Consider the following 26,611-nt stretch of genomic DNA (forward strand, 5'->3'; position numbering starts at 1 on the left):
TTAATATTTAGTTAAGCACTTAAAGTATTTATATGTAGACTTTGTTAGCAAATATATTTGAATTAGTAAAAAATCTGAAGTATGATTTAAGCATACATAATTATTCTATTATTTTACTAACAATGTACCATAAATAAGTTTGTTGATTTATTTTACTTTTAATGAGTATGAATTTTAATGAATTGAATCAATATACCACTTGAGTAAAAATATAAATAGAATAGTACTTATTTTTTTAACGATTCCACAGTACTCATTGGACAATTGAAATGCAAACTAGTTGGCTTCCAACTGGTAGCTGATAGCTGGTAACTGGCCAACAGACGGCAGCAGGTGCATTTGGGACCAGGCCATGTGGGCACCATGAGCTCATCATCAGCGGCACGCACCCGGCGGACAAACGACCTTGACGAGGGGGCGGTGGATCCAAGGGGTGGTGGTGGTGCAATGCAATAAATGACACGCGTCCCCAGCATCAGATCGGCATATTAAATTGCAATTAACAGGTGATTACGATTAAGTATCGTATGGGTAATGGCGATGGTAATGATGATGAAAGGCCATCTTTGTATATTTTCAACGGATTTTCTTTTTTTCCGAAGCTCCTCTAAAAAACCAAACTGCATTCGTTTCAGTGCCCAAGGTATCGAATAGTGGGGCACATGTCAAATTGATTTGTTGCGGCTTTTTCCCAGCAGGTATTCAATGAGCTGTGACAGGGAAAATCTTTACAACTCAGCCGATCTGTGCAACATTTGTTTTCAAATGTCGGATGCAAATCAGCGGAAATTCTCAATTCGCCAAGTCTCAAAATTTATGTGCAATGCTCGAGTTAATGTAGTAGGTGCGACCTGGCTTACCAAGTTGGCTGGCTGAAATATTTATGATAATAATATTTTTGAATTAAGTAAAACTACATATTAAAAAGAAAATACTGTTAATTAACTTTTTATATTTTCGTTTATTTTTCCCAAATTAATTTCGCTACCTAATTTAAAACCCCATTGTCATTACAAACTTGGCAAAGCACATTTAATGGTCACAGTTTGCTAACTCAACTGCTCCAGTTACACTTGCACCTAAATGCCCTGAAAATGTTTTCGCTTTTTGAGCAATTCTGTTAAAAATTTCCACCGCAACATGCAATGTTAATTTCTCAATTGTCGCGTGCAATGGCAAATACCCTGTGACTAAAGGTTAGAAAGGCAAAATGGGCTAGCTTTTGCTTAATATAATATATTAAAATGTAAATGAACTATTATGAAAACTAATATCCATAATATCTTAAAATACAAGAAGAGGAAATATAATTATTATAGAGAAATTCATAAGAAAACCATTCATTACAATGTAATCCTGAATCCAAAGAAATTGTTTTAAAAATAGAATAGCTTACGTATACTTTATATATTCCTGTAAAGCGAAGACCTCGTAAATTTAATGTAATAATGTATTTACTTAATCATTTTATTTAATAAGCTGCAAAGAATATTATACTGCTAGGTGACGCACTTCTAGATAACGCTTCAAATTGAGCATTAAAAGATATCTAGAAGTGCTTTACCTAGCACTATAATTTTCCTTGCAGCTTTTAACTGCACTTGGTTGGCAAAAAGGTAAGAATTATCTACGCTAAGTTATCGCTGCTTTTGCCGCTTACTGTTGTTCTTGCTTTCATTTGTCGGGCTTTATTCCCCGAGATCTACAGTTCCCCATTGTTTCAGGCCCGACACTTTTCTCGTAACATCTCATCGCATCTTGGTGAGACAACGGGGCTTTCTGATGCACCTGAGTGCGTTTAGAAAAATATTTTCGTTATGACAGGAAATATGCAGTGAGACTAGCGCCAAGAAATCTCTCGACAAAAAAAAACCATGACATGTTCACCCAAGGAGATTTATTTCCAATAAAAGTATTTACAACATTTTTATGGCTGCAGGCAGCAGAAAACAACTGCGAAAAATCAGCGAGCATAATAAAAAGTGCAAATAATTATATAAATTGTACACATACATGGTCAAGTGCAAATTTCATGCACTGTTGACCGTTGACCATATTTTTTTGTTGCTGGCCCAGCGACCTTGAAAACATTTTGCAAACCAAATATTGTTTTTGCCAAATTAGCAAATGCAAATAATAGCTAACAATGAAAATATGTCATTGATATCCGTGCCACTTTAATTGTGGATGGGATAATAATAAGGGGAACCCATTTATAAATTGGCAATTTAAAACTCCCATTTTTTATTTATTTTTTAAAGTAGCCATTTTACATAAATCAATACCTAGATGGTATTTATGACCAGTCTAGCATGTTTAATATTCTCCAAATTTGTCAAGCATATGTTAAAAAGGTATCTTCCATTACTGGGATTTATGCAAAATAAATTGAATTTACTGAGCTTTAAAAAGGCATTTAATTTTCATTTAGACATGTTAGCTTTGCTGATGGCATTTTTAATCAGACACTTATTAAACATTTGCCATCTGTCGCCTTTCAATGCAAGTTTAGCATAAGCATATAGATATTATATAGATGCTAGTGCTATATTAATCGGGCTTAGCTGGATGCCCAAGACCCCCTCATTGGACAGAAGGCTAGCCAGTTGCCTGTGGATGGGCAGCTTCATTAGCATCGAGTTTTGCTTTATGAAATGGCGCTCACATAAAATTGATTGCCGCCAACAAAAGCCACACAACGTCGACAATTATTTCAATATAAGATGCCGAAGTAGAGATATATATGGCCAGATATCTAATTATTGCATACAATGTATGTATGACCCCTCTACTAGTCTTGCCCACGTATCATAGGGGTATGGAATAGTAACACTAGCTGATCTCATATCCTTAGTATTTATCCTTAAATGTCATTTGTCAGTAGTTAAAATATGCGGTTTTTATCGTATAAGCTTAAAAAAGATGTCAATTGTGACTAGACAGGAATGACACAAACAAATACATAAATCACACTTTTAAAATTGCTAATAAATTGGTGTTTTGCACTAAACTAATAGACAGTTAAATGTGACAGACTAAGTGCACATATATCTCTAGTAAAATGCAACATTAAATTTTACTATCTTCCGGGTTATTTAAAGAAGTATGAATACAATAATAAAGAAGAACTATCTTTAAAGATGTCTGTCTAGACTTATATCGTTAATGGGTAAACAAAAATATATTTCCGAATATTACGCAATAACACGGTACTTTTTCCACCTCCGGTTTAAAGTTCATTGTGCCCAATTCAAATTACATTTTTGGCTATCCGACGATCACGTGCTGAAAGTCGGCGTTATGCAATCAAAGAGGCCTATATATATATGGAGCCGACTGGCTGATCCGTTGATTGACGGATCTGTGCTACACGATCTGATTGTCCAGTCAAGTCTAATCCACGCCCATGTCCAAGTCGAAGTGTCCATGTAAAGTAAGTCTGAGCTGAGATCACTGGAAAAAGCGAAACAAAAGCAAAAGCTCATGTCGAAACAGCCGCTGAGCAAACTCGCTAAACGGTCGTATGTGAGTGGAATATTGAGACCGCAAGTCGGTAGCGGACACTTTAACGATGATTTAATGAGCTTGGGACCGGGATATGGGATTGGGGTCTAAAACTCAGACTGAGACTGAGACTGAGACTACGGCGTCTGGCACTCCGACGCGTAACACGGGTTGGCGAGCGGACCAGAAGTGGCACAGTTTCTACTTAAATGTATTTTATTGGCGCTCGGGGCGCTGCCTAGAGCTCAAATCAAAACTAACTGGAGTGCTAAGAGTTTTAAGGGGGCCTTAGAAAAACAAACAACATTATTCTCCGCTTCGATTTGGCCAAACAAATCCCCCAATCCCAATCGATAATCAAGAGACCAATTCAAAGTGCCTCCATTGATGGCCTGTGGTTCTTAACGTTATTTTCTCTATGAGTATACCCTTCTTTTGAAATTAAAGAAAACATTTCAGAAAGCTCCGAGAAATCAGGCCATCACATATTAAGCAACTTAATAATTTTTTAAGATTTTTTTATAAGGCATATATATTTTCTACCAGTTTGGTATTAACCTAACCTTAAGAAATAACTACTAAAATAGTTTTTTTTAAATATACATTATACGGATATATCATATATGATTTATTGAGATTATGTTAATATGATTTTGAAATCTGTTGAAATATTTCTTAAAAGTTTGGGAAGGGTATTCCAAATTCGGTTGCTTAATCTTGCCTTCATAGCTTTCTTACCTTTTTTCCGATTTGTAACTTGGCTTATGAATAATGATTCATAACTGTGGCCTGTTCTCTGCACCGCTCCCTTTTGGCCTGTTGTTCGATTCTGATTCTTGAATTCAATGTACATGTCGTTGCTATCTTGTTCTTACAAATCGCGTGCTGATCGAGCACTTGCTACCCCGCACTCCTGGCATTTTGTTCCAGCTTCGCCCTGTGTTTGACAAGAGCGCTACACACGACTTTAATGATTCCCTGCGGTATGTGGCTCTGGCTCCAATAAGAATTATGACTTTTTCAATGTGATTTCATTAATTTTGCGTGCCCATGCTCCCCGAAAGTCCCCATTCTTCGGCTGAATCTGAACCTCCGCCGTTGGTGTTGATGGCGACTTTTACTTGAATGGAGCCCCTCTGGCCATCGCTTTTGGTTTTCTAATTTTGGCTTAGCTCCGGTGGTAAGCGTGTGCCAGTTCCTTGAACTCACGCCAACAACAGGGCAACTTAATTAACTTTCAATCAGTTTTCAAGTTCTTAAGAACGTATTTCACCGCTTTCAGTTGAAGGGTCGTTGCATAATGGTACCTAGAAAGAATAAGCCCCGAGCAATCAGGTGTTGGTAAATTAAATTTGATTTGGTTTATCACTTTAAGGAATTTATTTTTATTAAAGATTTATAATCTTCATATTTGTTTTCTTTTTCCAAAAATATAATAAATAATAGTCTAAGTTTCTAGTTTTATTAATATTTTAAAAAATTAAAACAATTTTAAATCTTTTATTTTTGTATATTAATGGTATAACTGAGTTACAAAGCACATAATTTAAAGAATACATTTACAAAATTTATGGTTTTCCTTGAAACTAATTGATGTTAGTCTTTTGAAGATGATTAGATCTAGATTGGATCTAATCCAGATTTGGCATGATAAATGCTGCTTGTGTTCGAGCAAATTCCAGTTTAATCCGACAAAAGATCTGTGAGTGGCATTTGAATGCCCGCCCAGTGACTGCCAAACTGTGCCGCCGATTAAGCCGGTGATCTCATTGTTGGCCAAAAGAAGCAGGCGTGCAGAATTCCGCTCAAGATCCGAGTTCTGCGACTTCCCCTTAAAGGAAATACGAAGATTTGGCGCGTTGGCTTCGCTTTGTTCTAATTGCGCTTGACTGATTTTAAGAGCCGCCATGGTATAGGTTATTAATCAAAGTGGTAACTCACATCTTTCCCTTTATTGTATTTTAATTGCCTGGAATCACGGCCATGTTTGGTATGATGTCACCCCGACCAGCCGGGTAATTTGTCACTCGTCGAGCGGCCAAGCAAATCAATGCCAATGACCACAATCCGTCTAAACACCTACTCTTCTTCGGCGGCTGACTTGCGCCATCTCCATCTCCATTTCCATTTCTATCTATCGCAGGCTATGGGGCTCAATCGATGGGACTTGGAGCAGCACTACGGTTGATGTTGATGCCACGTCCATAAACTGGGCGCTTGTTTGTTGGTTTTTAATTGGCAGCACCATAATCTATCATTAATTTTGCCATAAATTGTTTCCATCAATGCGAGGGCTGCCGCTGCCGATCCGGTTGCCCTGCCCGCGATCGTATTATTTATTTTTATTTTTCTATAAAGCGTTCTTTTTATCTGCGTTTGCAAGATTTATGCGCGCGGCTATAAAATAATATGCTGCCATGGCAACGCCATCCGCAGACGATTCGCAGACGGGGTGCGGATGTGGATAAGGCAAGGTGCTCCTCCAATCCTCCAATCCACCGCTCCTCTGCTCAACGGATCCGCATCCTTTGGGCCAATGCCAATGGCAACTATTTAGCTGGCTAAAAATAGCGAACGCCGCACACACCACACACACAAACACACACATAGCGCAGCAATTGCAATCACTCAGTTTGTTGCTTAAGTCTTTTGTTTTATTTCTGTTTGCATTTTTCAGTGTCAGGCTGCGGCTGCTGGAAAGGAAGAGCCCAATCGGCTGGGGATCGCCTCCTTGCCGCCTCGCTGAAAGTGAGTTATGCAGTCAACAGTTCATAGAAAATACCAGCCCAGCCCGCTGCTCCCAAGGATCAGCCAGAAATACCCAATGCTCCCTCCAATATATATATTTCATCACAATGTAAAATATTCTCCCCAGAGTCGTGTGATTGGGGTTTGATTAATCACATAAAAACATTACTGACGTTTAATGATCTGATTCTTAAAGAGGGAAAAAGAATTCTTAGAATATTTGTCTATGTTTATATGATATCTGATATTTAGTAAATCATTTAAATGTTAATTTAATGTGTAAGACATTTCAAAAATGTAAGAAAAACTTTTATTTTGAAATATGTATTTTTGGAAATTGTAAACATAAATTCTTAAATATTTTTTCTATACCAAAACACCAAAGTGATTTTTTAAGAGTGTACCTCATATGATTTTCCGTAAATGTGAGGACACTTTGATCGATTCTCCTGGCTTTCACTGGCACGCCTGGCCATCAAACGCGGAAGACCGGCAGTCTGGCGAAGATTTCAATAAAACATCGCCAATGGGCTAAATGGTGTATTGGGTATTCATGACGGACCTGAACCGCCTGCACCACCAAAGTACCAACCAAAGCACCACCACCGGACCAACTGGCCGCCATACCATTCACATACACATTTTGTAATAAAATTAATGACACGTCATTACCTTAATATTGTTGTTACAATGTGAGCCGCAAGTACTCTCGCACTCACATCGTGTTTGGCCACGGACATGGACTTGGTATGGTATGGTATGGATATGGGATGGTATGGGATGGTATACCATATTATCGTGGACCTGGCGATGGGTGAACCTGAACCTGAACCGTTACCAGCCGGTCCAAAGCTGGAGGGTGAAAAAATTTCTTCATTCTTTCGGGGGCCCCCAGTACCCGTCATTAGTTCTAAAGCATTTAGCGTTTAAATTGATAAACAACATTTACATGCAAATTGCGGTAATTTAACGATAACATCTTTCTGAGTGGCCATTGGGCAGGAAAAAAAAGGGGCTAAAACGGTTCTCAGGCCTGCTAATGAGCCTGCACTTAATGCCTGCCTCGGGTAGGGTAATCGTAAATGGTAAATTGAATATTAACTGAAAATCCGGGCGAAGATCTCTGTACAATATCTTGACAAATTTAGCGGGTCAATGGGCTGACAGGGAAGCGTAGGATTGTAGAATTGTGGGATTTATGTGAGATTGGCACGCCATGTTGTCGCTGTGATGTGGCGGTGTCTTAAATGCCAATAGTCGCTACTCATTGATGCCCTGGAATTCGTGTAATTGCCCTCGACTGAAAGGCGGGTCTGCTGGAATCCGCCTCTGTGACAAGGACTGTGACAGCCAGATAAACGTTAATTGATGGTGCGTGATCCCGATGGGCTAGTGTCTTTGGACCTGGTGAAGGTACAGCCACTGGATTCTTGGCTAAGACGGGCCCAAAAACTGGCCAGTAAAGCCCTTTAGCCACCATCACCACCAACTCACCCAGGAAAGAAAACGTAAGAGTCACTTCCTGGTTGGACTCAAAATTGCACAATTGCAATGCGCATTTACTTATGCAAATTGCACATATTTGCCCAGACGATGCGCAAAATATTAAAATATTTTTATGACTTAATAAAACATTTTTTATTAAATTCGAGCAGCCAGCGGACGAGGCATTTCGAATGCAAATCGCATGCAGCAACTGCAGAGCAATCGCCAGCGAGCCCGAAGGCTTTGGCTTTAGAATTTGAAATATCTTTGAATTGCAACTGCCAATCGTGCATGAAGTCGGACTGGGGAGCCCCAGCTATAGGTATGGTCTAAAGCCACTGCCCCGCCCCCTTTCCAGCCCCCTTGGTCCGGCTGAGGCAGCAAAAGTAAATGTTTTAAACATAGCGCCGTGCACTTTTCTCTCAAGGCAAGCGTATAATTTAAATTTAAATTTAAAATAAATAATAAAAGTAAGATGATGCAACAGGAGACGGCTGTAAAAGCACTAGGAATCCCCTGCAGTAGGACATAATATGGATTTAGTCTGACATTTGAGTTCTATAAGTTTGGTGGAATAGCAATTCAGCTAATATTAAAATATAATATATGATGAATAGTATATTATTTAACCATTCTTGTTAATAAGTTTCATATTCAAGCAATGAAAAATTAACAAAAAACGTATTATAATGGAGAACAGTAAAACTGTTATGATTGTTTAAATGAATCTTTGAAAGATATCATAACTACTGGTCCAATTATTATGCGAACTCAAATTTGGTATACTAAATCTACCAGCTGTTTGGTATCTCAGCTGGAGATCATATATCAAATCGAAAACGGATATAGCCTCAAGGGCAAGACTTCAATTTCCTCGATGCTCCCTTTTTTTTGGCCAAACCAAACCCATATGCCCCGAATTCAGAAATTTGCGATGCTTTACAGGGCGCAGACCACATAAATCCAGAACGATTGCTCGCCTGCTGCTGCTTTCATTTCGACAGGAAGAGCGATCCAGAATCGAATGCAATTCGGAGTCAATCCGCGATGATGATGATCCCGCTGAGCGATTCGGGGATCCGCTGGGTAGCCCATAAATCTCGGGTAACATGTGCGTGCGACGGAGCCACCAACAAGGCGATGGTCACTTGGTTGCGTGTCCCCGTCTATAAGGCGTGGCATCCAGGCCGAGAATTTCATCGGGTCTGGAGGCATTTCTATCTAATTAGACGAAATGCCAAAGATGCTCAATTGGCGCCTAAGTGTTTGTGACCAAATCGAGAGGCTTGATCTGATTAGGCGATCGAATCGAAACGAATCGATCGCCGTTCTAATGCGAGATTCAACCGACTTGGGCATGGTAAACAAGATCCAACAATTTGTAGCCAGCAGGCCATAAATGGGTTCAGCTTTAACGGTAACAGTACGCCGTCTTGGCCAACTGTGATTTTCATTTCAATTGAGTTATCTTCGCAACTGGTCCAGCTTGAGCGGCTAATTTGAGGTTAGTGTTAATGAAAACAGAATTGAGAAAAAAGCAGAGAACAGCTGGCCACCCACTCGCCCATAAACAACTTACCCTGACATTGGACAGGCGCACTTTTTGGCCATGTCGGCAACAGCTGGCTAATATATATGTAACGGCTAACTGTACCTGAAGCGACAACGTATCTATGGCATCATTGAGGCCGCGAAAATGGGGACTTTCGGTTGGGGACTCGAACATGTTGGTACCTTAATCAATTAATATTTAAAAAATATTTTTTGGCTTTAATTTTTAAAATTCAAAGATGTATTTACTGGATATTAATTCCAATAAATCAAAGTTATAGTACAGCTTGAAATATCATGATCCACTCACACTTTCCATAAAAGGATAACAATGTAAAATCCTCTGATTGAGAAATGCATAAAAAATAATTTAAATTATAGTTTACCTCAAATATTTATAAAAAGAAACCCATCTCCTTAACATTTGCTTCTTCAATGGCTGTAAAATCTGTTATAAAAAAGAACTTTAAGTCTCTATCAGTTCATTATGCAGCTTTACTAATCAATTTATCAAATGTGGAACACAGGAACGTTAAATGGACAAAAGAAGAAAATCCATTAAAAAGTTGAGCCTTCGGGAGAATCACCATTAGATTCTTTGCAGAATTATACACATCAGGGCAATTTTCGAATTCTTCACACTAGTGCTTGAAGCTTATCCAAAGTGCATTATACCCATCGGATCCTCAGGATATCGGGCACCAGAGAAGCCGCCGGCGGACTGTGATAGCAGCAGAAGTTGTTTATTCACTGGGATGCCGGGAGTTGAGATTCGGAGGAGGAGATGGAGAAGGAGGCACCGTGTGCAGCCAGATAAAATCATTGACGACTGGCAGCCGCCGCGTATCCGTATCACGATCGCCCAGAAATGCACTCGCAATGCGGACAATACACAGGGAAAACTAGAACTATTACCCTTAACGAAATGAAAAAATTCCTATTCTCATTATTCTGTCTTTTATTAAAATGTTTTATTACAAATAAACAGATATCATAGAAAATTCTTTCAGATTTCGTAAAATTGTTTAAAAAGATCTTATTTAAAAAAGGTAATACTATGAAAAATATTACGATGCCATCATTTCTCTATGATCTTTGATAAACTTAAGCCTTATTGTGTCTTGTACTTAAATATTTTATAACATGTGAAAATATCTTAGGAAAGGTTCTCAAGTTTCAAATAATATCCAATAATATTCAGATTTTCAGTTGTTCCTACCTACTTTTTCTCCAACATTTTTTCTTTAACTTCACATAATAATTTTATCCCCACATTGGATTTCATGTAGCATTTTTTCCCAGTGCAGTGAAGTGCACTTGACTTTGACTCCAGTTTGTGAGGCGGGATGCGCTGGGAGCGGTGGCCTGTCCACACATTGCACTAATTATGTGGCTGCGGAGGAATCTAGCGGTTCTGGTGTAATTTTTTTCGTAGTTGCCAGCCATTTCCGTGGGCGATGCGCTGATCTCGAGAATTTGTTGTTCGTTTTTTCGGGGGAGATTCGCAGCTGCGTGATCCAGGAGATGGAGATCAGCCGTGGCCATAAATTAGAAGTATGTCATTTGGCGGCTACCGCGACTGTGACTGCAGCTAAAAAGATCCAGAATCGGCATTCGGCTGTAATTTCATGCCCAACTCGGGGGAAGTCGACGACCCACTCTATGGATATCCAATTTCGTAATAAAGCATAACGAATTATATGCACTCGACTTGCTTTATTTTCCTTGCTCTTTTTCAGTTTTCAGTTAACGGTTTTGGCCGGTTGCCTGTTTGGGACTTTGAGCGCCAAGCCGGTAGAAATTGCATGCTGCAAACATTGCTTTTTTCTCCTTTTTGCATTTTATGCATTTTTGAAGCGGCCAGCAGCCCAGGAACTCTCATCGAATATGCGATTTATGCGGCAATTTGTAAACGAAAATGGCTCTTGCCAAGAATTATTATTGTCCATCATGAAAGGGGAGAGTTAAGGAGCTAAGCCGCAAAAAGGCAATCGCAGATGGGGGGCGATGTGGGGGAAATGAGTTAAAGAGGCACTTTGCGGCATTTAGCAAATATTACGAATTTATACCCACTGCATACCATAAAAACAAAACTATTCTGTCGTTTCCCCGCGAAACGGAACCCATCCTTAACTGAAGAATTTACCCATCCATCGAAGACCGCCAAGAAATTTCTGGTTGATTTCTTGAATAAACTGGCAAAGATGAATGCTTGGCTAACTTGTATCTAAGGAAATAATTGGAAAGAGAGGTATGCAAAACAATAAAAAATGTTATAGAAAAAGCAATTTTAAATCTACTTTTAATGTGGAATACTTATAGATAACTAAAGTAATGGAATCTAGAAGTGCAGTTTTGTGTTCCTATTTGAAAGCCATTGGAAATACGAAAAAATATAACATGAAATTGGATTAAAAATTGAACCCTCCATTTAAAGTAAAATTCTAATGTAGAATATTAGAGAATTTAAACACAAACTCATAGACGTATCCCACGACTAAATCGGAATCCTATAACTCAAGTTATGGAATTTAGAAGTGCAGTTTTGGGGTCCCATTTTGACTTACGAAAAAATCGAACATGAAAATGAGTTAAAAGTTGAACCCTCCATTTGAAGATAAGTTTTAATGTAGAATATTAGAGAATTTAAACACAAACTCATAGAGGTAACTCACGTCTAAATCGGAAGTCAATATCTCAAGTTATGGAATTTAGAAGTACAGTTTTGGGGTCCCATTCTGAAAGCCTCTGGATTTACCAAAAAAATCGAACATGAAGAAGGTTTAAACATTTGATCTCGTTTAAAATAAAAAGTGAAATGTTAAATTATAGAGAATTCAACCACAAACTCATAGGGGTCAAACATAATTTATAAAAATTAAATGTTTGAATTTATTGTGAAAGCTTACGTGCTATAGTTACTGACTTTACTCTGTTTTTTCTCATAGAGTGTAAGCTAATATAGTTTCCAAGCCAACAGCTTGCAGCCATAACTATTTAGCGGCCAAAGCAAACATAACTTAGATTTCACAGCAAACCAGCGCCTCGAAGGCAAAGTCAGATCCTCAGGGCTGCCGGCGGATAGTCGTGTGCCGAGTTGTGGGCGCTTTTTTTTTATAAATATTTCCAAAGCGGGAAAAAACGCATAAAATTTCGCAAAATGGGAAGCCTTGAACTTGACCCGACCAAAAGGCAGAAGCGGCAATAACAATAACACGGCAAAAAGTGAGAGAGTTGGCAACGAAATCGAAGGGCTGACATTGACGCCCTGGCCTGTGGATCTGGGATCTCGAAAACTGGGCTGCTTCTTTTTTTCTTTTTGAGGGCAGTCAGCCGTGTAAGAGGTTCAAGTTGAAGACCAAAGAGCACAGCTTGAAATGTTATTACAAGCGGGCGGTGGGGGAAAAAAAAATGTATAAAATAGGGTAAAAAATTAAACCTTTTGACACAAGCGACGCTTGGATGGGCACAAAGCGAAGTTGGGCTGTGGTTGTTGTGGCCAACATGTGGATGCTGCCAATTACTTGTTGTAAGCCATCAACATCAAGCGATTTTGCCAGGGCAGACCAACCAGCCGACCAAAGAACCACTCGTTGGCGGTGTTGGTGGTGTTGATAGCCATCTTCTTCAGCTTAATTTAGCATGTCTGCGCGGCTCAACACTTTTCGCAGCCAGTCGCCTTCGATCGACTGGCCCATACCCATACCCTTACCCATAGTCCATAGCCAAGTCCAAGTGCAAGTCCCATTCCCAGTCGCAATCCCTCGACGGACGTGCCCATTTGGCAACTTGATAATCTCTTTCTTAAGCGCTGCGGCCAGCGCCAATCACTCAGAACTCACAACTCACAGCTCAGAACTGGGAACCCTTGGAACTCGGAACCCTTGGCCAACGAACACTCTATTCCAGCCCCATTCCTCATCATCAAACGTGAGCGCTGTGTTCCTCTTTTCTGTAATTGTCTTAAATCAATCACAGAAAAGTGTTATTATGACAGCGTTATTAATCGTGACAGCGCACTCTGCAAATTGCCCAGGACCATCGGTTGGTCAGGATGGTCAGTCAGCCAGTCAGCCGGTCGAAAGACACACCACCATACCATGCCTAATGATTTGAACTTGGACCGACATTAGTGGCTTATTGCAGGGATTGGGAATCGAGGGAGCCCTCCTCTTCGGGATTTTCCCTTCAACACAATAGGCATATGCGGCCCACGCGGCGATTGCCATTAAATGCAAATTATTTCCATTTCTGTGCCAATTGCTGTGCTACTTTTCAGCTTTCATCGTCTCGGGTTCCCAGTTCTATTTTTTTGTTCATTTTTTTTTTTTGCAGTCTTCTACAGACCGTTCCTGTTCGTGCGCATCATCAAAAGCAAATCATCAGCCAAAATAGAAATGCCATTCCACGTACACACCGCTACCTCCAGCCAAAAGAAATTTCTTCGTAGTTTTATTGATTTTTCATGTTTTACAATTGGCCCGAACGATGTTACAGTGGTTGCGGACTATAAAAGGACGTATACAATTATGTAAATTATTTTAATGTCTCTATACAAGCTGTAAAACTTGGTTCAGCTTAAATATAGAAGCTTAGATATATAATCGGCTACTTTAATAGCAATGAACGCATAATCTAAAGCCATTAATCATATATAAAAACTTTATGAGATATTTTTTCTAAATAAAACTTTAAAGATACTATGTCATTAGTTAGAGAATGCAATTAAAATTTCAATGTAAGCAATTTTCAACCTTAATTTAAATCCCTAAACAGCTGAACAAAACTCTATTGTTATTATTTACTAGACTTCAGTATATTTATTTTATTTATTTTGTTTACTTACATAAAATTGTATTAAATTTAAATCATTATTTATAATACTTTTTTAAATTATAATTTTGAATCTAACCAATTTTTTTTATTTCTGCATCATTTTTTGTATAAAGTGTTATATTAATTTATGCCTAATTTGCATTATTTATTTTTCTACAATCCATTGATCCCACTGTACCTTCGCATAGAACGTCCATCATAATTGCGGTGCTGCTCGTTCTGTGCATCTGATTAGAATTACAGAGCCAAGAGAACTGGCTAGGAAATGTGATTGCGGCTGGCAGGAAATTGAGGTCAGTGTTATGATTGTTTTGCGGATGAGTTTTCTGCCTTTGTTTCTCCGGCATATTTTTGCAATTTGCGCTAAATTGGAAGACAGACCGACAAACCGAACTCAGGATGGGCATGCTTTTCGAGGGGGGTTATGGTATTATACCAAACAAAGACCACTCAACCCGCATCAATGTCCATTGACACTCGAGGTGGCCAGTTCAAACAAAACTGGGCTCATTAGAAGAGGCCTGGGCGAAAGAGTTTTTAACACCCATTTGGCTACCAAGCGTGCAAGCCTAAAAAATGTGTGGGCGTGGCAGATGAGGTAAGACAGGCGCTTAAGCGATTCGCGCCTTTTAGCGGCAAACAAAAAAAAGAAAAATAACTTGGAAAATATTTTCTAACCACCTCGAGATTCTGCTGCAAACCTGGCCAGAAGCCTCCGCTGATTTATTATTTGCGTGCGTTATTTGGCTCACACACACAGTCACGCCCCAGCCGTACATCATGCTTGAGCTGCTCCACCGACTTGGCTTTCAGTCTTGGCCAACTTCAGCAGGGGCACACACATTCCAGTTGACAGTTCATTTGCCTATGTGATTTGCTGGCCGGAGTCTGTGCCTCCAAAAGGGGCAAATGGAAAAAAAAAGAAAGGCTGGCATACGCAATTTATGACTGGCATTGGCACTGCTGGCTGCAATTCCAACTGCCACTGCAACTCCAACTCCAAGTTGCAGTGGCAACTTGCTTTTCTAATTAGCATTTACAAATGGCTGCCGTTTCGAGGGCCCTTCGGTGGCTTTGGTGGCTCATTAGGAACCCGAGTGCCGACAGTCGGCCAAGTGGAGTTGCTAATTTGTCACCGAATGGTATTTGCAGAGGCTCGGCCAAATGTTTGCATGTCCCAAGGGCCAGGCCTTTATGGTAATAGAAGTGCTGCCAACACAGTTTTAGAAGCGCTTACTATCAAACTGTAAGCTAAAGGGAAATTAAGAAAATTTTATTTTAAACCTAAGTAGTTGATTCTAAGAAGCCCTACTTCATATTTTAGTTCAGAAGTTTTAAGAAAAAAATGAATTTTGTAATGTTAAAATATTTTAATTTAATTTTAAGCAATTAATATTCCAATTTATCACTCTTACTATATCACCAATAAAGTTATTAACGATTCACCAAATAAAAATTTCATGTACAGCACATAAGCATAAATATAATTATTATAAAAGTTGAAATACCAAAGCTTAAAAAGAAAAAGTACTTTTTTTTTAAACTAATTTACATTAAACAAGTTATCGACCGCAAAAAATAAAGGAATTTTATTGTGGGCAGTCAGAAATATTTACAGAATGATTCTAAGCACTTTAATTAAATCAACTTAAATTCTAAGTAAACACTTTCTTTAAATGTTTCATATGCTAATATATTTGGCTTATAACAATTTTGTATAAACTGCTGAAAAATATTTCCATGACTAAGGTTTCTTTTCGTTTGACAATTTTTCGCAGGCAGCCTAATTAAGTGACCAAGTTAAAGCCCTTGATTGATCCCTTATCGAGTCGCAGACAAACCAAAGTACTTAAAGGCATCACATTTATAGGCCCTTTTTGTAGAACCATTTAATGGTTTAAGCCTTTCAAAGCTGAGCCATCAGCCGCAAATTAACCAATCACTTAACATTCAAATGCCAGTCCAGAGCACACGTGTTGTGCCAAGGACTCTTTACGAGGGGGGGGATGGGGTTGTGGATGATGATGAGGGGCTGAGATCCCAGCTCCGAGCTGTCATCTCTGGCGACTGGGAGTCGTCTGCCTAATCAGCATCTTGGGAACTGAGCTCCTCTAGGATGGGTGCGGTCTCTAGCTAGCTGCTCCGCCACTCGAATCGAGTGTGTGTGCATACAATTTTTAATGGCTTTCGGATCGTTGTGCTCCGTTCTGGCCGAGAATTCACTTGCCTCTTTGGCAATCGGCCAAAACTGAGACGACACTTAAGCAGTCAAATGACCGATGAGCAGCCAGCAGCAACTGGTTTCCATAAGCCTTCCCGCTGGAGCAGCAAATCTATGAGTTCTTCTATTTAATATTCGGTCATGAATTTGCAGTTATGTGTGAACGATCGGTTGAGGCTCGGAGACGTCTCCAGCGATTGGTAATTGCTTGGCTGCACTCGGATTGATCTGGCAGCAGGAGATGAAAGTGTGTCAATGGCTTAATTGGCTGTCTCTGGTGGGTGTCCGATCAATCATTTCGCAGAGCTACCGTTAGACGAGCCGCAATTCACCTGACAGATGGACCGATGGAGCTCTATTGTACCGATATTATAGTGAAGTGTTCTTTAAAAAAGTAACCCAAATAATACCCGAAATAAGCTCTGGGCGAAAATCTAGTTTTTGATTCATTTTACCATCGCCTTTTGAGCCAGATTTTGAGAATAAAGCGATTAGAAATGCACTTACAATTTAATCTGGAACTAAAAGTGGATTCATATGAATTATAATAATTTTAAAAAGGCTTTTTTCTTAAAGGATAAATGAAACAACAGTTGAAATAAATTATAATTCAGTTGACTTTACTCTTTTATATGTATACCACCCCATTGTTAAAATTGTATCTTAAATATTTTACAGCTAAAAGTATATATTTTCAAGTGTATCCGAGATCGAGGGCCATCATCAATTTGTCTGTTTCTTTGTTTAGGCCAGAGTGCAATCCTGGCCGAAGGCCTTGCGGCAGCTTAGCCAGTGCAGACCCTTCATTAAAGCTACTTAAACTGCGGCTACCTAGGAAGGGGACTTTGGGAGACGACTCATCTTTAATTGGCAGTCGACATGCAACAGTTTCATCTTTCAATGTTAACTGTAAAAACGAACACGTTATCCACCGTCGTCCCTTGTAAACAAATCAATTTGGCATTGTAAAAACCGAAAGGACCACACTGGACCTGAGGAATATGGAACCTGCAGAATCTGGCGAGCCTAGAAGCCGGCAAACTTACCTGGAATTCAATTAAGCCGCCCCAAATGGATCCTGCGTGAATCGAACCAGCCTCCTAGGACTGCCATGAACCGAAGAGTGGATCCCAGAGTGTAACTGCGAACCCATAATTAAAAAATTTTAGCTCTGGATGAAATTAATTTTGAATATATGCTGGCACTTGACTTGGACATGGCCGCTTTTGAAGACGAGCCGCCGCGCAAATTGCCTAGCCGAGGCATCAACTCCCGGCCATGGGAACGGGGCTCCGAATCAGATTCAGAAACAGAATCAGTATCCGAATCAGAACCAGTACCCCAGAGATGGCATGAGATGAGATGAGTTGGCCTGACGCGCGGATTAAGTTGAGCATTCAAATTGAAACTGACATCTCTGGCCGGGGCAAGGGACCACTGCACTCCCGACTGCCAAGGCACCACTTCCACATCCACTTGCACTTCACACCGCCAGTCGCTTGTCAACGCACCACCTCGCACCACCGCTCATCAGCAGCCAGATGATCCTTGGATGGTCGTAAAGGAAAAAAAAAAGAATGTCTGAAAATTAGTTACATTGTCTGCGCTAATAAAACACAGTGCCAAAGTCATAAAAGAGGGTTCTTTAATACCATTCCTGCCTGCCCAACTTCAATGCCAAATCCATAATTAAATGCACATAAAATAAGAATGGGATACCGGCCCCTCGGATGGTTGCAAAATATTTACAAACGGTGCTAATTCAATTAGACAAAAGCATTCAACAGGCGCAAATAAGAGCCAAGTGTTACTCGTGGTTAAGTGGCTTCTGTTTGGCTTTGTGTGTGCCTGCATTTGACTAATGGCTACGTGGAGGTGTAGGAAGTGGTCCGGCGGCTATGCAACCAGGTCAACAGTGGCACGATTCGCCGAGCTCTGACTATGATGAACACCTTGTCCGAACGCCCAAACAATCCATCACCTGACTCCGCATAAGAGCTGCGAAAATAGTTACCTATGTGGCACTCAGCACTTAGTGTGTTGCGAAATAGGTTGCTCGAAGTTCCTAGAAAGATTTCGAAAGTGGTGCACCCAAATTAGTACACAATTATATTTAATATTTGGAATCGCTCTGTTCCGTCTTTTATGCGATTATCTTCTTTTCAGTTTAACTGGTTTTGTTGGCAACTGATGTCTCACCATTCATACTTTTTTTAGAGATGATTGCTGACCTCATGGTATCTTCTAGATTCCCATTGAAAAAATCCCTGACGGGGGTTTCTTAAAAAACATTGGAAAATAAAACTTAATAGCTTTGATTTAAATGCACATAATTTTATTGATCAAGTTAGTTGTTTCAAGTTAAAACATCATCTGATTTTTTTATTAACCAACAAAGCTCCTATATTTAATAACTTTTTGTAAACTGGTGAGTCAATCGATAATAACGAAAAAGCTAAATATTTAACTAGGTGCGTCAAGATCAAGTGAAGCAACCTTCAACAGAAATTCATTTTTTACTTACATACGATAGTTTCCCCACCTGGAATTAATCATGTAATGACAAATCAAATTTTCCAAATTATTTATATTTGGTGACCACCCGCTGATGGTTCTTGACAGTCATTAAAACTTCACCATAAATAAAAACCATTTGCCTGAGTCATACTGAGTATAGCTTAAACAAAAGCAAAACCGCAGCAAGTTAATGCGCTGCATTTTCTTTCACTTGTGAATTTGCAACGTCTAATGCAATTTAATGATCTGCCAGTCAAGTGTGATGTCATGGCATCGATTGAAAATACCACGAATGAAATCGAATGCCGAATTTTGCCACAGACACGGTCCGCAAGCAGATGGTTATTAATGTTGTCGGCATCTCTGAGGCGGTGGATGGACACCCACGTAGGCGTTGATTTTAAGCTCATTTCAAAGCCAGACAAATGTGCGGCTTAGCGTAAGAATGGAGTTTTTCACGCCCAGCGACTAAAAGCGAAATTCAATATGGTATTTTCGGCTTAAGACTTCTTTTTTTGTCATTTTTTGTCCATTTTTTTCGTTGCGTAAGAGCGCACAATTCAAGTTCGTTGCCTGAGTCTTTTATTTGGGTGGGGCTAATTGGTTTTTAAAAAAATCTTTTTTTAATCATTCTTTTTGATAGAATATAATATAAGCTTTTAATTTAAAATAAATTTGTTGATTAACTTTGCAGTTGCTTTAAAATACAGATCGTTTTGTATCTGTCACAAATGAAATGATCTAAAAAAATTCAATTTTATTGAAACATTTTAATAACTGAAAGTAAATTATCCAGCAACTATCTTAAAGAAACACAATTTTATAAAAATATATAACGAATTTTTTTATTACTTCAAAAGTTATTGGTTTGCAATTTATTTTTGAGTTTTTAGTACCAACGTTTTTAATTATTTTAATATTACTTTATGATTTTTCCATGATTTATTTTGCTCAAACATTTATACTTTAATTTTTTCCCTTGCGTCAGCGCGCACAAGTCAAGTTCGTTGCCTAAGTCTTTCGTTTGGCCCGATCAAACTCACCACAAAAGAGAGCGAGCAGAAAAACGCGAGAGCGTGTTGCCAATTGGAATTGTCAAAACAATGACGTCACGACTGTAAACAATACTCGAAAAACCAAAACAAACCGATGCCGGCCACGTGATGATGGCCAAGTAAAACCAGTTTTTGGAGCAGAGCAGCTTTCCAGCTGGAAATGTTTGTTTACCTGGGAGAGCGGATCGCAATGCTTTGGCTCTCCAGCGATCGACTCACGTGCTGTGGAGGCCGCATCTGCAATTTGTGCATTTGGTCAAGTTCAAGTGTGGTGGCTGTGTGGTGGATTCGGGTTTCTTTCGCCGGTTTTAGTTTGGGTTTGGGCCAACTTATAATCTCGGCTCGACGGCGCGCGCGATTCAGTTTGGCTGCGAACTTCAACGTGCGAGGTGTGATCGTCGCCAGCGATCTGTGTTCTTTTGTGGATTTTGTGAGTGGACTGTTCTCCCCCCTGAAATAGCAGTTCCTCTCGCTCTAACCCGCTTACGTCGTCCCACGTTCGTTGACCGCCGCTTACGTCATTTGGCCGCTTACGTTGCGGGCTCTTTGGGGGTTTTGGTTGGGTTTGTTGGGGCAGTGCCTGGACAACTTGCCGCATTCCGAGTCGCGCTTAATAACCAGCCAAGTCGTCTGCGCGCATCGTCGCACGGAAAAAAAATTAAAAGGAAAATCTCGTCTTGCGAAAAAATTCATTTCTCGTGTGTGCGCTTTACTGCAAGTTTTTCAATTAAAATATTTTATAATCAATTACAATAATTAAAACTTCAAGTTTTTCAACGACTGAAAATAATCGTTTTGTGTTGAAGTGTTTCCGAAAAATATTTAACATTATTCAAAGGCTAACAATTAAGAATGATGTGATAATTAATTGTATTAAAATATGTTCGATGTAATCGTAACTAAGAGTGAAATAAAAATATTGATGGACGCATTTTGGTTTTATTGAATATTATATTTTTACTGAAACTGTTTAGCAACTAGTTGAGATTTTTTTAAATTCAACAACAAATTGAGAGCTGAAATTTCTAAATTTGTGATTTTTCATTTAAGTTTTAAGTTTATGAAAATAAATTTCTGCCCTAACTCAATTACTCCTTACTAAATTATTTTGCACTTTTCAAAGTTTGAAAAAAAAGTATTTCTTTAAAACGATTTAATGAAAGAGTTGATATATTTTAATTAAAGTTTACATAAGCCTAAAAAAATGATTTTAAATTTTTCTATTGCAAACAATTTTTTAATTTTTCTATTGCAAAAAATTTTCTATTGTAATATCAGTTGTATTTTTAAAAATTGAAGATCCTTTGAGAATTCTGTTTATATTTTCTGATTTCCAAAGAAAAGAAAGAATTTTTCAATATTAAGTGGCAAATATAACCAAATTTAACTATTTGTAAAAAAAACTCAAGTGGTAAAAAAGAGTTTTTCCAGTAAAATTGTTAAATTTACATTAACCAAAAACACAAATCCCAAAATAGTTGCAAACTACTTAGTGCATAATAAACTTCAGCGCTATCGTTTAAAGCCATATTTTGTCGCTACCTATATACAATTAGCCAAATTGCCAGTAATAAAACAAAAGTGCAACAGCAAGGGAACATGCAAAACCTGCGGTATCGAAAGACAACGCCAACGCAATCAAAAGCCAACAACTCTATAAAAGAAACGAAAACAGAATGAAAATAAAATAAAAAATCTCGAGACAAGGGAGCAGACGGAGCACGAGCCTTTTGGCATGAGCCTCCTCCAAGTCTGAATCTGAATCTCAGTCTGAGTTGGAGTTGGAGTTGGAGTCTGAGTCAGGGGCTCGAGCTCTGACATGGGTTGTTCTTTGGGCTCCCTGCCACCTTGGAATAGGCAAAATTAACTAAATTACAACATCAACGGCAACGGCAGCAGCCGAAGCAAATTTGTTGCGCATGCAAATTTATGTGTAAGTGAACAGCAGCCAAAAGGGGGCTCTTTGCTCTTGGCCTGGCCCAGCAAATAATTGTGTTTAAATAAAGTTGAGCTGCTGCTGTTGCTGTTGCTGATGGTGATGGTGGCTACGAAAAATCTCGCCTGGTGGACAGTGGCCAGATCTTGGATATCGGTGTTCCCTCGGCATTAAGCCATATCCGGTTCGAGGGCTTGTCTAAATTTAGCGCTTAATGAAGCCGCTGCTGCCGTTGCAGTTGCCTTAGCCAAGCTAAACTGATTTAGCCTATGCCTTGGCCTGGCTGAATTTGCCAATGCAAACAGATCAGCGCAATTCTGGCACTGGCAATAACTCATCACAATTGGCAAATTAAACGCCAACACAACAAATGATCGCGGCAACGGGCCAATGCAATTTGTAGAGGGCCCAGGGAACTCGCATGATAAATGTTCGCCCCTCTTTTATTTATGGCCACTCCAATTGAGTGCAATTGATTTTTGCCTGCGTTGGCGTTGCATAACCATGACCAACAACTCATCCTATTTGCAGATCTCTGAGAGACAGAGAAGTCGAGAAGTGGAGAAAACTGCCTGAAATATCAATAATACCAGTACTTGGGTGTTAAGTGTGTGTGTGCGTAGTGCCTTGTGCACCCTAAGTACAACAAATATATAAAGTTTATAGATCGTGCAGTGACAAATAATAAATCAAATAACTGAGTAGCTAAGAAAAAAAAATCTCAACCAGGCCAACACCTTTTGTTTTGCGGAGAAATGAGTAACAACAAATTATTGGTAAGTAATTCTACTCATTATCGAAAGTTAACCACAAAATAAGTTTCAAAATGCCTTGAAAAACGAGTAGGTACTTCTATTGCCAATTTTTTGATTGCTTTTAATTTTAGCCAATTTGGATTTTTATTGATTTTGTGGTATTTTTAGTTCTGTGGTTTCAGTCCATAAATTTGAATTAATAGAGCATAATTAACTGCTTATTTGGTGTTATGAAAATATATGGAAAATGAGTTGCGTACTTATGAAAATCAGAAGTTTAAAACTTTTTAAAAAACAAGTCCAAGCAATAATCTAGTAAAGAATCTGATCTCATTGATTCATTTATTTAATTGCTGAGGCATTTATTTCAAATCAAGATGTATTCAAGTTTGTTCATTATTATCAGCTGGCGTTCAACAATTGTTAGTCAGTTTCACATGTTTCCTAAGTCCATATATTTATATGTATATCTATATATTTGTTATAGCTTTTGCTGGGTTCATTGATGTGAGACGGTAATGTCTACCGCCCCTCGAAGGTCGAACAGTAATAGCAAAATACTTGAGGGCGGCAAATGAGATATGAATTTGAAGTTGCCTGATTTGTTTTTTTCAGCACCATTATTAATTATCCATTTTCGTCAAAGCAATTATTTTTGATGTTGAGTGGGGATTAAAGCTGAATAGGAAGGGTAAAAACTCCTGGGTCAAGATTTTTATCTCATTCGATTGGTTTCCCAGTCAAAACAAACTTTAATTTATTTTGCTCATGACTGGCTTTTGTTTATTATTTAGTTTTATTTAACATAAAATATTCAAAGGCGTGTTAATATTTGTTAAACTCGCATTGACAGCATTCGATATTTTGCAATCGTTTTATGCTTTTGTCTAGACTTTTCTACTTATTTGTTTTTTAACTATTTCATAAAGATAAATCTTTGCCCCGCAGTCATGTCCGCATTCGTTTAGTATTTGGCAGATATTTTCGAAAAGATTTAGCTAAAAGCTGCGACGCAGAGTATTGCAAACAAATGTTTGCCGTGATGCCTGAATGGCCACAGCCTTGAATATAAATCAGAAAATATATATATATAGCTAATCGGGGCTCGGCACGATATAGACAAAGCAACAGCAGCCGCGGAGAAGGTTCGACCTAATATTAAGTAATTTTATTATGGGAGGCCTTAAAAGTAAGTGTATTAAAATAAATTACAGCTGCTGCCAACTAATTGAATTTAACTCAGCCTCCTGCTAGGTCACGAAGGAAGAGAGACATCACTTCCAACACCTCGGCTCAGAAGGGCCTGGACTGGGTCCTCATATATACACATATATATATATATTGTAAAGTCCGCTGAACATAATCATTAAGCGCAATTTACCTACAAAGTCGCTTGCCGCCAACATGGCCCGTGCAAAATGATTATTACCATACGCCCCGGCAGCAACGGCAGCCTGAACCTCGGCCACAGGCACAACAAAGGGGCATTGGTGTGGTGGTACCACCAGGCCATAAGAAACGATTCCATTCCAAAACCATATCGTATCGGTTTGGGTTCGGGATGGGGGCAACGGGCCACCAGGCAAGCGAAACGAAAGACTCGAGGCACGAACTTGACGTGCTCAAATCCAAAGTGTGGCAAATCAGCTGGCTTAAATCGACTTGCATGCCCCACAATCCGCCAATATAACTAAACAAATAAATGCTTAACAACTCGGGGAGAGAAAAAATACACAGCATACGAAATATAAATCGTGTACCTTACTTACATGGCGACAAGTCAAGTGAAAGCTGGTTGGGCTGGGCTCTTTACGAAACTTTATTTTTTCTGTTCGCTTCTTCGCCACATTTCTGTTTTCTTGAGCACATAACAAGCAACTGTCAATAAATAATCAAAATAAACCCGAACAGCAACTCAAAATCATTTGCTAATTGTCTATTTTTGGTAACTTGTCGCTTGTAAAAATATTTCAAAGGAAGTCCACGCGTATCCACACCAAACTCAGTGTGTATCTCAAGTATTTCATGAATTTGTGAAATGGTTTTGTGTTGGAAAAACGAAATGAAAAAACAGGTGATGCAATCATTTGGCTAAGTGCCCAGCCCAAAATGCAATTGATATGAGCTAGCCCGTTTTGTAGTAGTAGTTGGGTCTCGAATAATGCAATGTTTTATTGCCCCAACAAATGGATTAAAGAGATCAAATCCTAATGATATGCATCTGGTCTTATGGCTAGCGCGAAAACGAATTAAATTAATTCCCAAGCAGTAAAACTCCCCCAAACTAACTTGTGGGTCTAATAAAAATTTAATGCTTTTATTTCTGGACTACCCTAACATAAAAACTTTGTCTCAGGCAGTAAATATTTTACAGTCCAACTCCCTTTTCTATAAGAAGAACAATACTTTGGCTCTTCATTTCACTTAGAGTTGGGTTTTTCACAGGAATTTTTATGTCACCTTAAGTGTTTCGCCTCGAGGCGACATGAGATCATCAAATTTATTCCGTACGCATCATGGCAATCGGATCTTAACTGCCCGAACTGAGCCCATTCACGATTTCGGGGAGATACGAGACATATGTAAAATACACAATCCTATTAAGAGCTTTCGATAAGTTGGGAGTACGAACAATTCGAAAAACAAATACCTATATATTTTGTTAATGGAAAATGAATGACAGAACCTCTTACGTTGTGCGTGTCTTTGAACTTTCGCATTTGGTTTTAACTTGATTTTGGCCAAAAATCGTGCAATTCATTATGGCCAAAAGGGGAAATACTATTGACAGTAATTGGGTTTAATAACACAAGCGATTTACAGTTATGTGTGATGGCCAAGAACGCCGAAAGGGCAATGGGCCATAAGCATTAATCATCGGCCAGCCAAAGCAAACTATTAAAGCAGCTTAAACAACCCCGACCAACCTGAGCAACCAGCAACCAGACCAACCCGATTCGATCTCATCGTTGCTAGGTAACTTATGCAACAATTAAGTTTTATGCTTTCCATAAATATCCCGACTGGCAGTCCACTGGCCACTGGCTTCCTCTACCGCCATTTGTGTCTCATCGCATCGATTAAACTAATTAAATTGTCATAAACTTTAATGCTGCCTTGCGTGCCCGAGGAAAGTAGTTTTTCTTTCAGCAAGTTTGTGTCTTAAGTCTTTTGTTTTGCCCAAAAATTGTAAACCTCGTATTTCGGGAAACCGGGGCGTAATTAAGGTCACTGGAAATGTGATTAATGCAATTATGGCCAGCTTAACCTGTTCGCATTTATTTTATTGACTTGGCAGATGCGTCAGTAACCTGGTCAGCTGTTTAAAAAGCTGGCTTCTAATGTCCGAGCGGATTTCTCGTATGGCTTGCTTGGCACTCTCGATTTATTGAAACCACTCAAGGCAAACAACTTTGGGGGTCTGGCCCGTGTGTGTGCATTGATTTCATTCGTTTCTTATATGCAAATGTTTGTTTTTGGCCAAAACCAGTTTGGCATTTGGCCAGTTACTCTCGCTGGATCGTTCTGACATTTGCAAACGGAACAAAGCCTTCATTGGCACCGTTTTAATTGCGTTCATTTTTTATTTCCACAGTATATATGGTATTTATTATATCCACCCACTTCATAAGTGATTCGTAACTGTAAACTTTAAGGCTGATCTGTATCCAATTGGGAAAAATATACCTACAGTTGAATTTCTTGATTTTTCCATATATGACAAGGAACAGATGACTTAACTTTTAAACACCTTTAAGGCATTGAATTTTATAAGAATTGTGTTGGAGAAGTAAGAAATTTAAAACTTATTTTGCAAGTTAACTGAAATTATTTTTAAAATTGTTTAATTTAAATTCAATTTATTCATAGTTTCTAACAATAACAGATTTTATTTTAAATTAAATTATCCCTTTTTAAGCCCCTTTATGGAATAAAGTCCAATATTAAAATTTAATAACTCGTAAAAGTCGCTCATAAGAATAACTTTGCAAGTTTATTATTA

At 38.9% G+C, this 26,611-nt stretch overlaps 1 protein-coding gene and 1 long non-coding RNA gene across 2 annotated transcripts in view; both read left to right on the forward strand.

Moving 5' to 3' along the window:
* The first annotated feature begins 20,284 nt into the window (after positions 1-20,284).
* dpy (fibrillin-like protein dumpy) overlaps positions 20,285-26,611 on the forward strand; it is a 135,048-nt gene continuing 128,721 nt past the window's right edge. Inside the window, exons 1-2 of the mRNA XM_070999601.1 lie at positions 20,285-20,347; positions 22,385-22,629. The gene's annotated coding sequence lies outside the window, so the exon portion shown is untranslated. The remainder of the gene's footprint in view (positions 20,348-22,384; positions 22,630-26,611) is intronic.
* On the forward strand, positions 23,569-24,532 carry LOC139352455 (uncharacterized). Its single transcript, XR_011603651.1, has 2 exons — positions 23,569-23,797; positions 23,852-24,532. It is a non-coding gene; the product is annotated as an uncharacterized lncRNA (long non-coding RNA).

This window comes from Drosophila suzukii, chromosome 2L, assembly GCF_043229965.1.
Source record: "Drosophila suzukii chromosome 2L, CBGP_Dsuzu_IsoJpt1.0, whole genome shotgun sequence".
Lineage (NCBI taxonomy): Eukaryota > Metazoa > Arthropoda > Insecta > Diptera > Drosophilidae > Drosophila > Drosophila suzukii.